General features: G+C 42.9%; 1 long non-coding RNA gene across 2 annotated transcripts in view; it reads right to left on the bottom strand.

Annotated features, from left to right (window-relative positions):
- Positions 1-736: 736 nt before the first annotated feature.
- LOC146817692 (uncharacterized) overlaps positions 737-8,375 on the bottom strand; it is a 74,679-nt gene continuing 67,040 nt past the window's right edge. For both annotated transcript variants that reach the window (XR_014962565.1, XR_014962564.1), the window contains one exon: positions 737-1,118. This is a non-coding gene — a long non-coding RNA (uncharacterized LOC146817692). The remainder of the gene's footprint in view (positions 1,119-8,375) is intronic.

Raw genomic sequence — 8,375 nt, 5'->3', positions numbered from 1 at the left:
AAAATGGGACAGAGCCTTTGAGCCTCATAGCATTGCTGTGCAATGCATGGAAAATGTGTGATTTGTCAACTGTGTCATGATGTGCCAAACATGACAATGGGGCCAGGATTTGAGGTGTGTATTGTTTTGAGGACGCCACACAGGCTTCTTCTTGACAAATTACATATATACATGTTCACATGATACTAGGCCTTTGTCCATGACAACTGTCACTTATGGTCTGTAATGGCATCTGTAACAACATTTGTTCATGCAAAGTGCTGCCATTTTGCATGCTACCGCATTGGTGAGACACACTACAATGAGGTGTTTGTCTCAGATATGGACATCTTGGGTTGTTTGTGTTTCACTGAGTGCCATTTGAAACACACTTTGCTGCTGCAAAAAACAGCAAGACTCCTAGCTGTGCAGCACTGCACTAGTAAAGTGTGTGAGGTCAGGAATGGTCATTTTGGATGTGGGAAATGTGGCACAACTGGCCAATTTCTTTAATGCAATATATGCATCACATTGCATTTCTGCATTGGTGGCTTAATTATTAAGAACCATGGGTCTATGTTGCTCAACGGTTCTGCTGACATGATTGTTACATGTTGAGGCCTACTTCTAGATAAGAAGATGTATGTGACTTGATATTTACAGTGACTGTGACATAAAAGTCAACACAATGAAAGAGTTCAAACATTTATTTTCATGTGGAATATTTTAATGAATTTCAAGTATTTTGTCCATCATGTAACAAACAGATTGAGAAAAAATATGTTGCGCAATGTGGTAACGTCATCGTCAACCAGCCATTGTGTTGTGAAGCTCTTCTCCATCCCCTCTTCCTTCATTGGCTCAGGCTCTTCATGGTCAAAGTCCCACTGGACATTAGTACACATACAGATGTGGATGATGGCACACACCAGGATTATCTTGCACACGGTAGGGGGGGCAAGTATACTAATCTCCCCCTAACATGTCCAGGTATTGGAACCTGGAATTCAGTACTCCAACAGTACGTTCAACTTCAGTTTTGGTGTTGACAAATGCCTGGTTGTACTGTTGTTCCTGGTTAATTTGGGGATGTGCAATGCGGGTCATGACCAATGGCTGCATTCTATATCCTTGGCCAGCTGAAAGTAGAAAAAATACACAACTGTTAATGATAATGCACATTGTTACTGTAATATTCCTGCCCATGTGTGTTTTGTGTATTCTGAGTAACTTGTATGCATTTCTTACAGTATTTGACTATATGTTTTACATATAATGTTGGCCATTGGTTTACACATGTCACTGCCAGTTCTCTGTGCACTTGCAAACGTTGACCATGCCCTGATACTATGGACACTTCTACATGCTGACTTCCATGTTTAGCTTAGCCAGTAGCTTACTGTGATAGGTATTTTGAAAAGTTATTAACCACTATTTGTTAGGTGAAAAAAGTGACAAACTATTGATCTGATTTACTGACATTTGTTCATCCCTAGGTAGGTTGTGACAGTACCAGAATGGTTGACACCCTTACGTACATAAGTCCCTCTGTAACCTCTTGTGATTTTGCTGGCATACATGATATTGACACAGCTTTGAATTGTTCACTTACCCTAGCATGTGAATTTGCTGCGTGCATGTGTTACATTTCAAACAGGTAATATGGATAGCTGTACTATTTGTTGTCAGCCTCCAGTTATTGCTTTTTGTCAGACAAGGTGTCATGGTGCACTTGGATTGACACATAGGTCTTGCGGTGTGGGCCATCATTGTGTACGACACTGATGTTGGTATAAGTAGCTTTCAACTACAGACCTGGACACAGTACTTTAGGTTTTTACATGTATGTGTATGACTCTAATGTGTAGGGGATTCAGCACTTCTATGTCTTGATTCTTTCATCATTGCTGCGGCCAGTGAATGTTGAGATTGGTATCCTGAGTACACTGTTATACCTTGCCCTGGTTGCATGGCATTCTATATTCATAACTGATGTATGATAAACAACAGGAGAGTGAAGAAAAGATTAAATGGGGCTCTGTCCCCTTCCCCTAGTTAAGCAATAAACAACCTGGACATACCCACAAAGGGATGTGGTCATTTAAAGTGACATATACATTTGAATAGGAGCACAGACATCCAGTGGATGTTTAAGAAGACACCTCACCCACCAACCTAGTTAGTGGTATGCTTCATCATTGGGGTCCCAGCTGGGTTGCCAAATGCAACCCAGCTGTGCTTCAACACCTAATTATAGCGAAGCAGGTATTGTGAAGTGAGGTGAGTGCTATATGAGATGTGACTAAATGTTAAAAATGTTTTTAAAAGTGCCCTTGTAAAAAAGTTTAATAAAGTGGTCTTAGGACATGTTTAAAAAAATAAGCGGGATATATTGGAGGTAAAAACTTATACGTCAATATCCCTGAAATTGTTGTTCAACTAGTTTCAGCCTTCTACAATATTCGTGAGGTTTTCTTCAGGACCAATATGAAGTGACTAAAAAGTGGAGTAGCCACTGAGGTGCAAATATCAGCACACGTCCTAAAGTGTGCTGTGAGTGCGGTGGGCACATTGTACTTACGGACCTGTGAAGATAGGTATTTTAACTCAATGGTATGCGGACATACTGATCCTGCCAAGGGGAAACTTCCTATAGTCACACATTCGTCAAGGATAGGTTCCCTCGTTTCAAACCTGCATTGCTCTCGGTCAGGATCTCGCTAGCAACAGAGGTACAGAAAAGGTGAACAGAGGTGCAGAAAGAGGCAAGAGGAGTGCAGAAAGAGGCACAAAGGGTGCAGAAAGAGAAAGACAAGTGCAGAAACAGGCAGGAAAGGCGCAGAATGGGGAAACAGGGGTACAGAAAGTGGCAAGAGAGGTACAGAAAGAAAAAAGAGGGATACAGAAAGAGGCAAGAGGGGTGCAGAAAGAAGCAAGAGCAGTCCAGAATGAACCAACAGAGATCCTGAACGAGGCTCAATTGGTGCAGAAAGAGCAAGAGAAGTACAGAAAGAACCAACAGAGTTACAGAAAGAGGCAAGAGAGGAGCAGAAACAGGCAGGAAAGGTGCAGAAAGTGGGAACTGGGGTGTAGAAAGAAGCAAGAGAGGTACAGAAATAGAAAAGAGGAGTGCAGAAAAAGGCAAGAGGGGTGCAGAAAGAAGCAAGATCAGTCAAGAATAAACCAACAGAGGTGCAAAAAGAGGCAAGAGGAGTGCAGAAAGAGGTAGGAGAGGTGCACAAAGAGACAAGAGAGGTACATCAAGAGGCAGGAGGGATACCGAAAGAAGGAAGAGAAGTTCAGAAAGAAGCAAACAAATTCCTAAAAGAAGCAACAGAGGTGTTGAAAGAAGAAAGTGAGGTGCAGCAAGAGGCAAGAGAGGTGCAGAAAGAAGCAACAGCAGTGCAGAAAGAACCAACAGGGGTGCAATAGAAAAAAGAGCGTGGCATAAAAAGGTAGAAGAGGTGCACACAGAGGCAAGAAATGTACAGAAAGAGGCAGGAGGGGTGCAAATAAAGGAAGAGACGTGCAGAACGAAGCAACAGAGGTGCTAAAAGAGTCAAGAGGAGTACAGAAAGATGGAGGAGAGGTGCACAAAGAGGCAAGAGAAGTACAGAAAGAGGCAGGAGGGGTACAGAAAGAAGGAAGAAAAGTGCAGAAAGAAGCATCGGAGGTACAGAAAGAAGGAAGAGAATTGTTGAACGAATCAACAGAGGTGTAGAAAGAAGAAAGAGAAGTGCATAAAGAGGCATGTGAGGTACAGAAAGAAGCAAGAGCAGAGCAGAAAGAAGCAACAGAGGTGCAAAAAGAGGCAAGAGGGGTGCAGAAAAAGGTAGGAGAGGTGCACAAAGAGGCAAAAGAGGTACAGAACGAGTTAGGAGGGGTACAGAAAGAAGAAAGAGAAGTGCAGAAAGAAGCAACAGAGGTGCTGAAAGAGGAGCGAAGGGTGAAAAAAGAGCAAGGGAAGTGCAGAAAGAACAAACAGAGTTACAGAAAGAGGCAAGAGAGGTGCAAAAACAGGCAGGGAGAGTGCCGAAAAGAGGGAAGAGAAGTGCAGAAAGAGGCAAAAGAATTACTGGAAGAAGCAACAGAGGTGTAAAAAAAAGCAAGAGAAGTGCAGAAAGAGGCAAGTAAGGTATAGTAAGAAGCAAGAGCAGTGCAGAAAGAACCAACAGAGGTGCAAAAAAGGCAAGAGGGGTGAAGAAAAAGGTAGGATAGGTACACAAAGAGGCAAGACAAGTACAGAAAGAGGCAGGATGGATGCAGAAAGAAGGAAGAGAAGTGCAGAAAGAAGCAAAAGGTGCTGAAAGAGGCACGAAGGGTGCAGAAAGAGCAAGAGAAGTGCAGAAGGAAGCAACAGAGGTACAGAAAGATGCAAGAGAGGTACAGAAAAAGGCAGGAAAGGTGCAGAAAGAGGGAACAGGGGTACAGAAAGATACAAGAGAGGTGCAGAAACAGAAAAAAGGCATGCAGAAATAGGCAAGAGGGGTGCAGAAAGAAGCAAGTGAGGTGCAAAAAGAAGCAAGAACAGTGCAGAAAGAACCAACAGAGGTGATAAAAGAGGCAAGAGGGGTGTCGAAAAGGGTAGGAGAGGTGCAAACAGAGGCAAAAAAGGTACCGAAGGAGGCAGGAGGGGGTACAGAAAGAAGAAAGAGAAGTGCAGAAAGAACCAACAGAGGAGTAAAAAGAGGCAATAGAGGTGTAGAAAGAGAAAAGAGGGGTGCAGAAAGAGGCAAGAGGGGTGCAGAGAGAAGCAAGAGTAGTGCAGAATAAACCAAGATAGGTGCAAAAAGAGGCAAGAGGTGTGCAGAAAGAGGTAGGAGAGGTGCACAAAGAGGCAAGAGAGGTACAGAAAGAGGCAGTAGGTGTGCAGAAAGAAGGAAGAGCAGTGCAGAAAGAACCAACAGAGGTGCAAAAAGAGGCAAGAGGGGTGCAGAAAAAGGTAGGAGTGGTGCAGAAAGAGGCAAAAGTGGTACGGAAAGAGTTAGGATGGTATAGAAAGAAGGAAGAGAAGTACAGAAAGAAGCAACAGAGGCACTGAAAGATAAGTGAAGGGTGCAGAAAGAGCAAGAGAAGTGCAGAAAGAACCAACGGACTTACAGAAAGAGGCAAGAGAGGTGCAGAAACAGGCAGGAAAGGTACAGAAAGAGGGAACTGGGGTGCTGAAAGAAGCAAGAGGGGTGCAGAAATAGAAAAGAGAAGTGCGGAAAATGGCAAGAGGGGTGCAAAAAGAAGCAAGAGCAGTCCAGAATTAACCAACAGAGGTGCAAAACAAGGCAAGAGGAGTGCTTAAAGAGATAGGAGAGGTGCACAGAGAGGCAAGAGAGGTACATAAAGAGGCAGGAGGGGTGCAGAAAGTAGGAAGATAAGTGCAGAAAGAGGAAAATGAATTCCTGAAAGAAGCAACAGAGGTGTTGAAAGAAGCAAGAGAAGTGTAGAAAGAGGTAAGTGATGTGCAGAAAGAAGCAAGAGTAGTGAAGAAAGAGCCAGCAGAGGTGCAAAAAGAAGCAAGAGCGGTACATAAAGTAAGGTCACCAGATGTGAATGTGGGAGTAGTCATGTTCATAAGATTGCCAAATAAAGTAGACAAAGGGAAGTCATTTTTAAAACCTTTTAAAATTGTTAAGCTGATCAAGGGAAGTGTCATCACGCAGCATGGCAGCTGTTAGAGCATCAGGAGAGCTGCCAAGCTTACTGTTGGGAAGGATGTCCTTGGGGCCAACTACCACTCTTGTTAACTCCAGTAAGTCCCACACAGTAGGATTGCTAAGATGACTTTGTATGCCACGACCCCTTTCTCCACCACTCTGCAAACACGACTCCTGGCAGACTACGGAATGGGGGATACAGTCCACTTTACTCCTGTGAAGTCCTATGCAACAGAATTCTTGAGCACTGGTCGGAGGCCCAGCACCCTTTCTCTACCACTCTGAAAATGCGACTACTAGTTAAAGAAGCATCTTTCTGCACCTCTGACTTAGAGGTAGTTTTAATCCCCTGCCCTATTTTGTACTAGAATCTTACAGGGTACATCATGCCAATCACAGGGGTACTCCAACCCATAGTGTACCCTAGTTTATGTTTACTGTATTCTAAGTGTCTTTTAGCATAGCACTGGCTCTTGGCCTGGTTAGTCAGACTCAGTTACCACCAGTACCCATCAGCAAAAAGTTGGGTGCACAGGATGACTTTGCAACAAGGCCTCTTTCTGCCCCTCTTTTGGTTCATTCTGCATATCTCTTGCTTCTTTCTGCACCTTTCTTTGTTTTTCTGGACTTCTGTTGTCTCTTTCTGCATTTCACTTACTTCTTTCTGCACCTTTCTTCCTCGTTCTGCATATGTCCTACCTATGTAGGCATAGTTAGAAATTAGCATTTAAACAACCTTTGAAATTCACTGAAAAAACCATAGGTTTCAGGGACGTTATAGTTAGTTGGACATTTCACTCGTACAAAACCAGAGAAATTCAGCTGTTATAGTTAGTTAAGCTAACTATAACTCGCGCCCCCGCAATTCACTGCTGATGACGTCACATATTACATCACTCATGATATGGTAAGGGACATCACTGATGACATAACTGATGACATCTCAAAATATATCACTGATGACATGAAGATGTCCTGCCTTAGGAAATTACTGCAATGTTTGCAGATGCATAGGCCATTTTAAGACAAGACATAGCGAAGGCCGTTGCTTAAAGAGGTCAAGGGTAGCACAAATCTCAACTGATGCCAAACATGGTAGGGATAAATCTTCGAAGCCTGAAACTAAACCCCGAAGTATCGTTTTGGAGGTCAATAATTGGAAAACAGATACAGGGAAGAAGTCCAGAAACCTCCAATGTGTACCCTTCAAGTGTTGAACAAAGAGTGGGAGGTGATGGTGGATTTTGGTTCACCAGATACAATAGTAACTCATGACATTTTTTATATGAGTTTTCCACAAAATGTTATCATACTCTTGAGCCCAGACATCAAAGCAGTGGCCTTTGACAGAAGGAAAATTGATTTCAGTGGTTATTTTCATACTGAGGTCATTTTCAAATGAAGAAGTCTGTTGATCAAAATGTATGTAACCCAAAAAGGGCTGTGCTTGAAGTACCAACGGCTGTTGTAAATTATTTTGACTCCCCATGCACAAGACCCAGTTTTGACAATTCAGGAAGATGACTTGAATACCAAATTCATTCAAGAATTTCCTAATACTTTCAGTGATGGTGTAGGAAGAATAACAGAACTCATGCACCGCATCAAACTTAACAAGGATCCGTACTCCTCTGAAAAAATTGAGGGAGGCACCTTTAAACACAAGAATGGTCCTACAAAATCTTTATCAAGTTTTGCTGTCACTAGGAATAATTGAGGAAACCGAATCCTCCTAGTGGATATTGCCAATAGTGTTGATAAAGAACAGCAATGAAAGTCATCGCTTGTGTGTAGACCTAAGGTCACTTAATTCTAACGTCACAATACACAAGCATCCACTGTCAAAACTGAATAATCTTATCTCCTTGTGTCAACGCCGGCTCTTTCTCAGGGTCTGCACGGAGGTCGAGATCACCCCTTCTAGGCAACATCAACTCTGAATGCTATAACAGCACAGTGTATTGGAGTGGCAAGGTGAGGGAAAGGGTGTTGGGAATAGGAACAGGGGGAGGAAGATCTGAAAGAGAAAACAAGATGTTCAGATAGTGACATTAGATTATAGTTCTTCTATACATCATTAGGTATTTGGTCTTTACCCTATGTGAGGCGTTTTAGTCATTCTAGTCCTTCTACTTGACTATGGTTTATACAGGATCTCTTAATTTACCAGTTGTAAAGAAAGACAAGATCTGGTGAAGCTTCCCAGTCATACAGAGTCTATAGCACAATCATCCCTTCTTAATTCTCTTAGTAGAACGAGCCATACATACCAGAAATTCCTGCAATACAAGGCTTCTCTCTCTGTTTTCAGCTACTGTCCATGAAGTCCAGGTTAAGTCACCTGACTGATCGAGACAATCACCCTTCTAGTACTGTTGACGATATAGAGTCAGATCTTCAGGGCCTCATTTACAATGACATTCCGGTGGCGTAGGTCTCTCAATCATATCTACGAGGACACGCAAAGTCACCCTGTGCAGCTTTTCATGGCCTCATAGATATGGTGTAAGGAAAAGCAGCATGAGTTGCTGTATTGCCTCACGCTGCATCAGGGAGGTGTGCCATGGGCATTGAGGTGGCTGTTACTACATAATGCCCATGGATTTTGACACATTCCCAGATTTACTCTATTTTGTGAATCTGGGAATGAGTCCCAATCGTGCGCCTCCCCAGGGTTGCATAACAAGGAGTAATAACTTTATTTCTCCTTATTTTTTCCTCTTTCTATGTGTGCACACATAGAAAGAG

The sequence above is a fragment of the Triturus cristatus genome, chromosome 6 (genome assembly GCF_964204655.1).
Source record: "Triturus cristatus chromosome 6, aTriCri1.1, whole genome shotgun sequence".
NCBI lineage: Eukaryota > Metazoa > Chordata > Amphibia > Caudata > Salamandridae > Triturus > Triturus cristatus.
The sequence above is the reverse complement of the archived record's forward strand: the minus strand, read 5'-3'. Positions and strand labels throughout refer to the sequence as shown.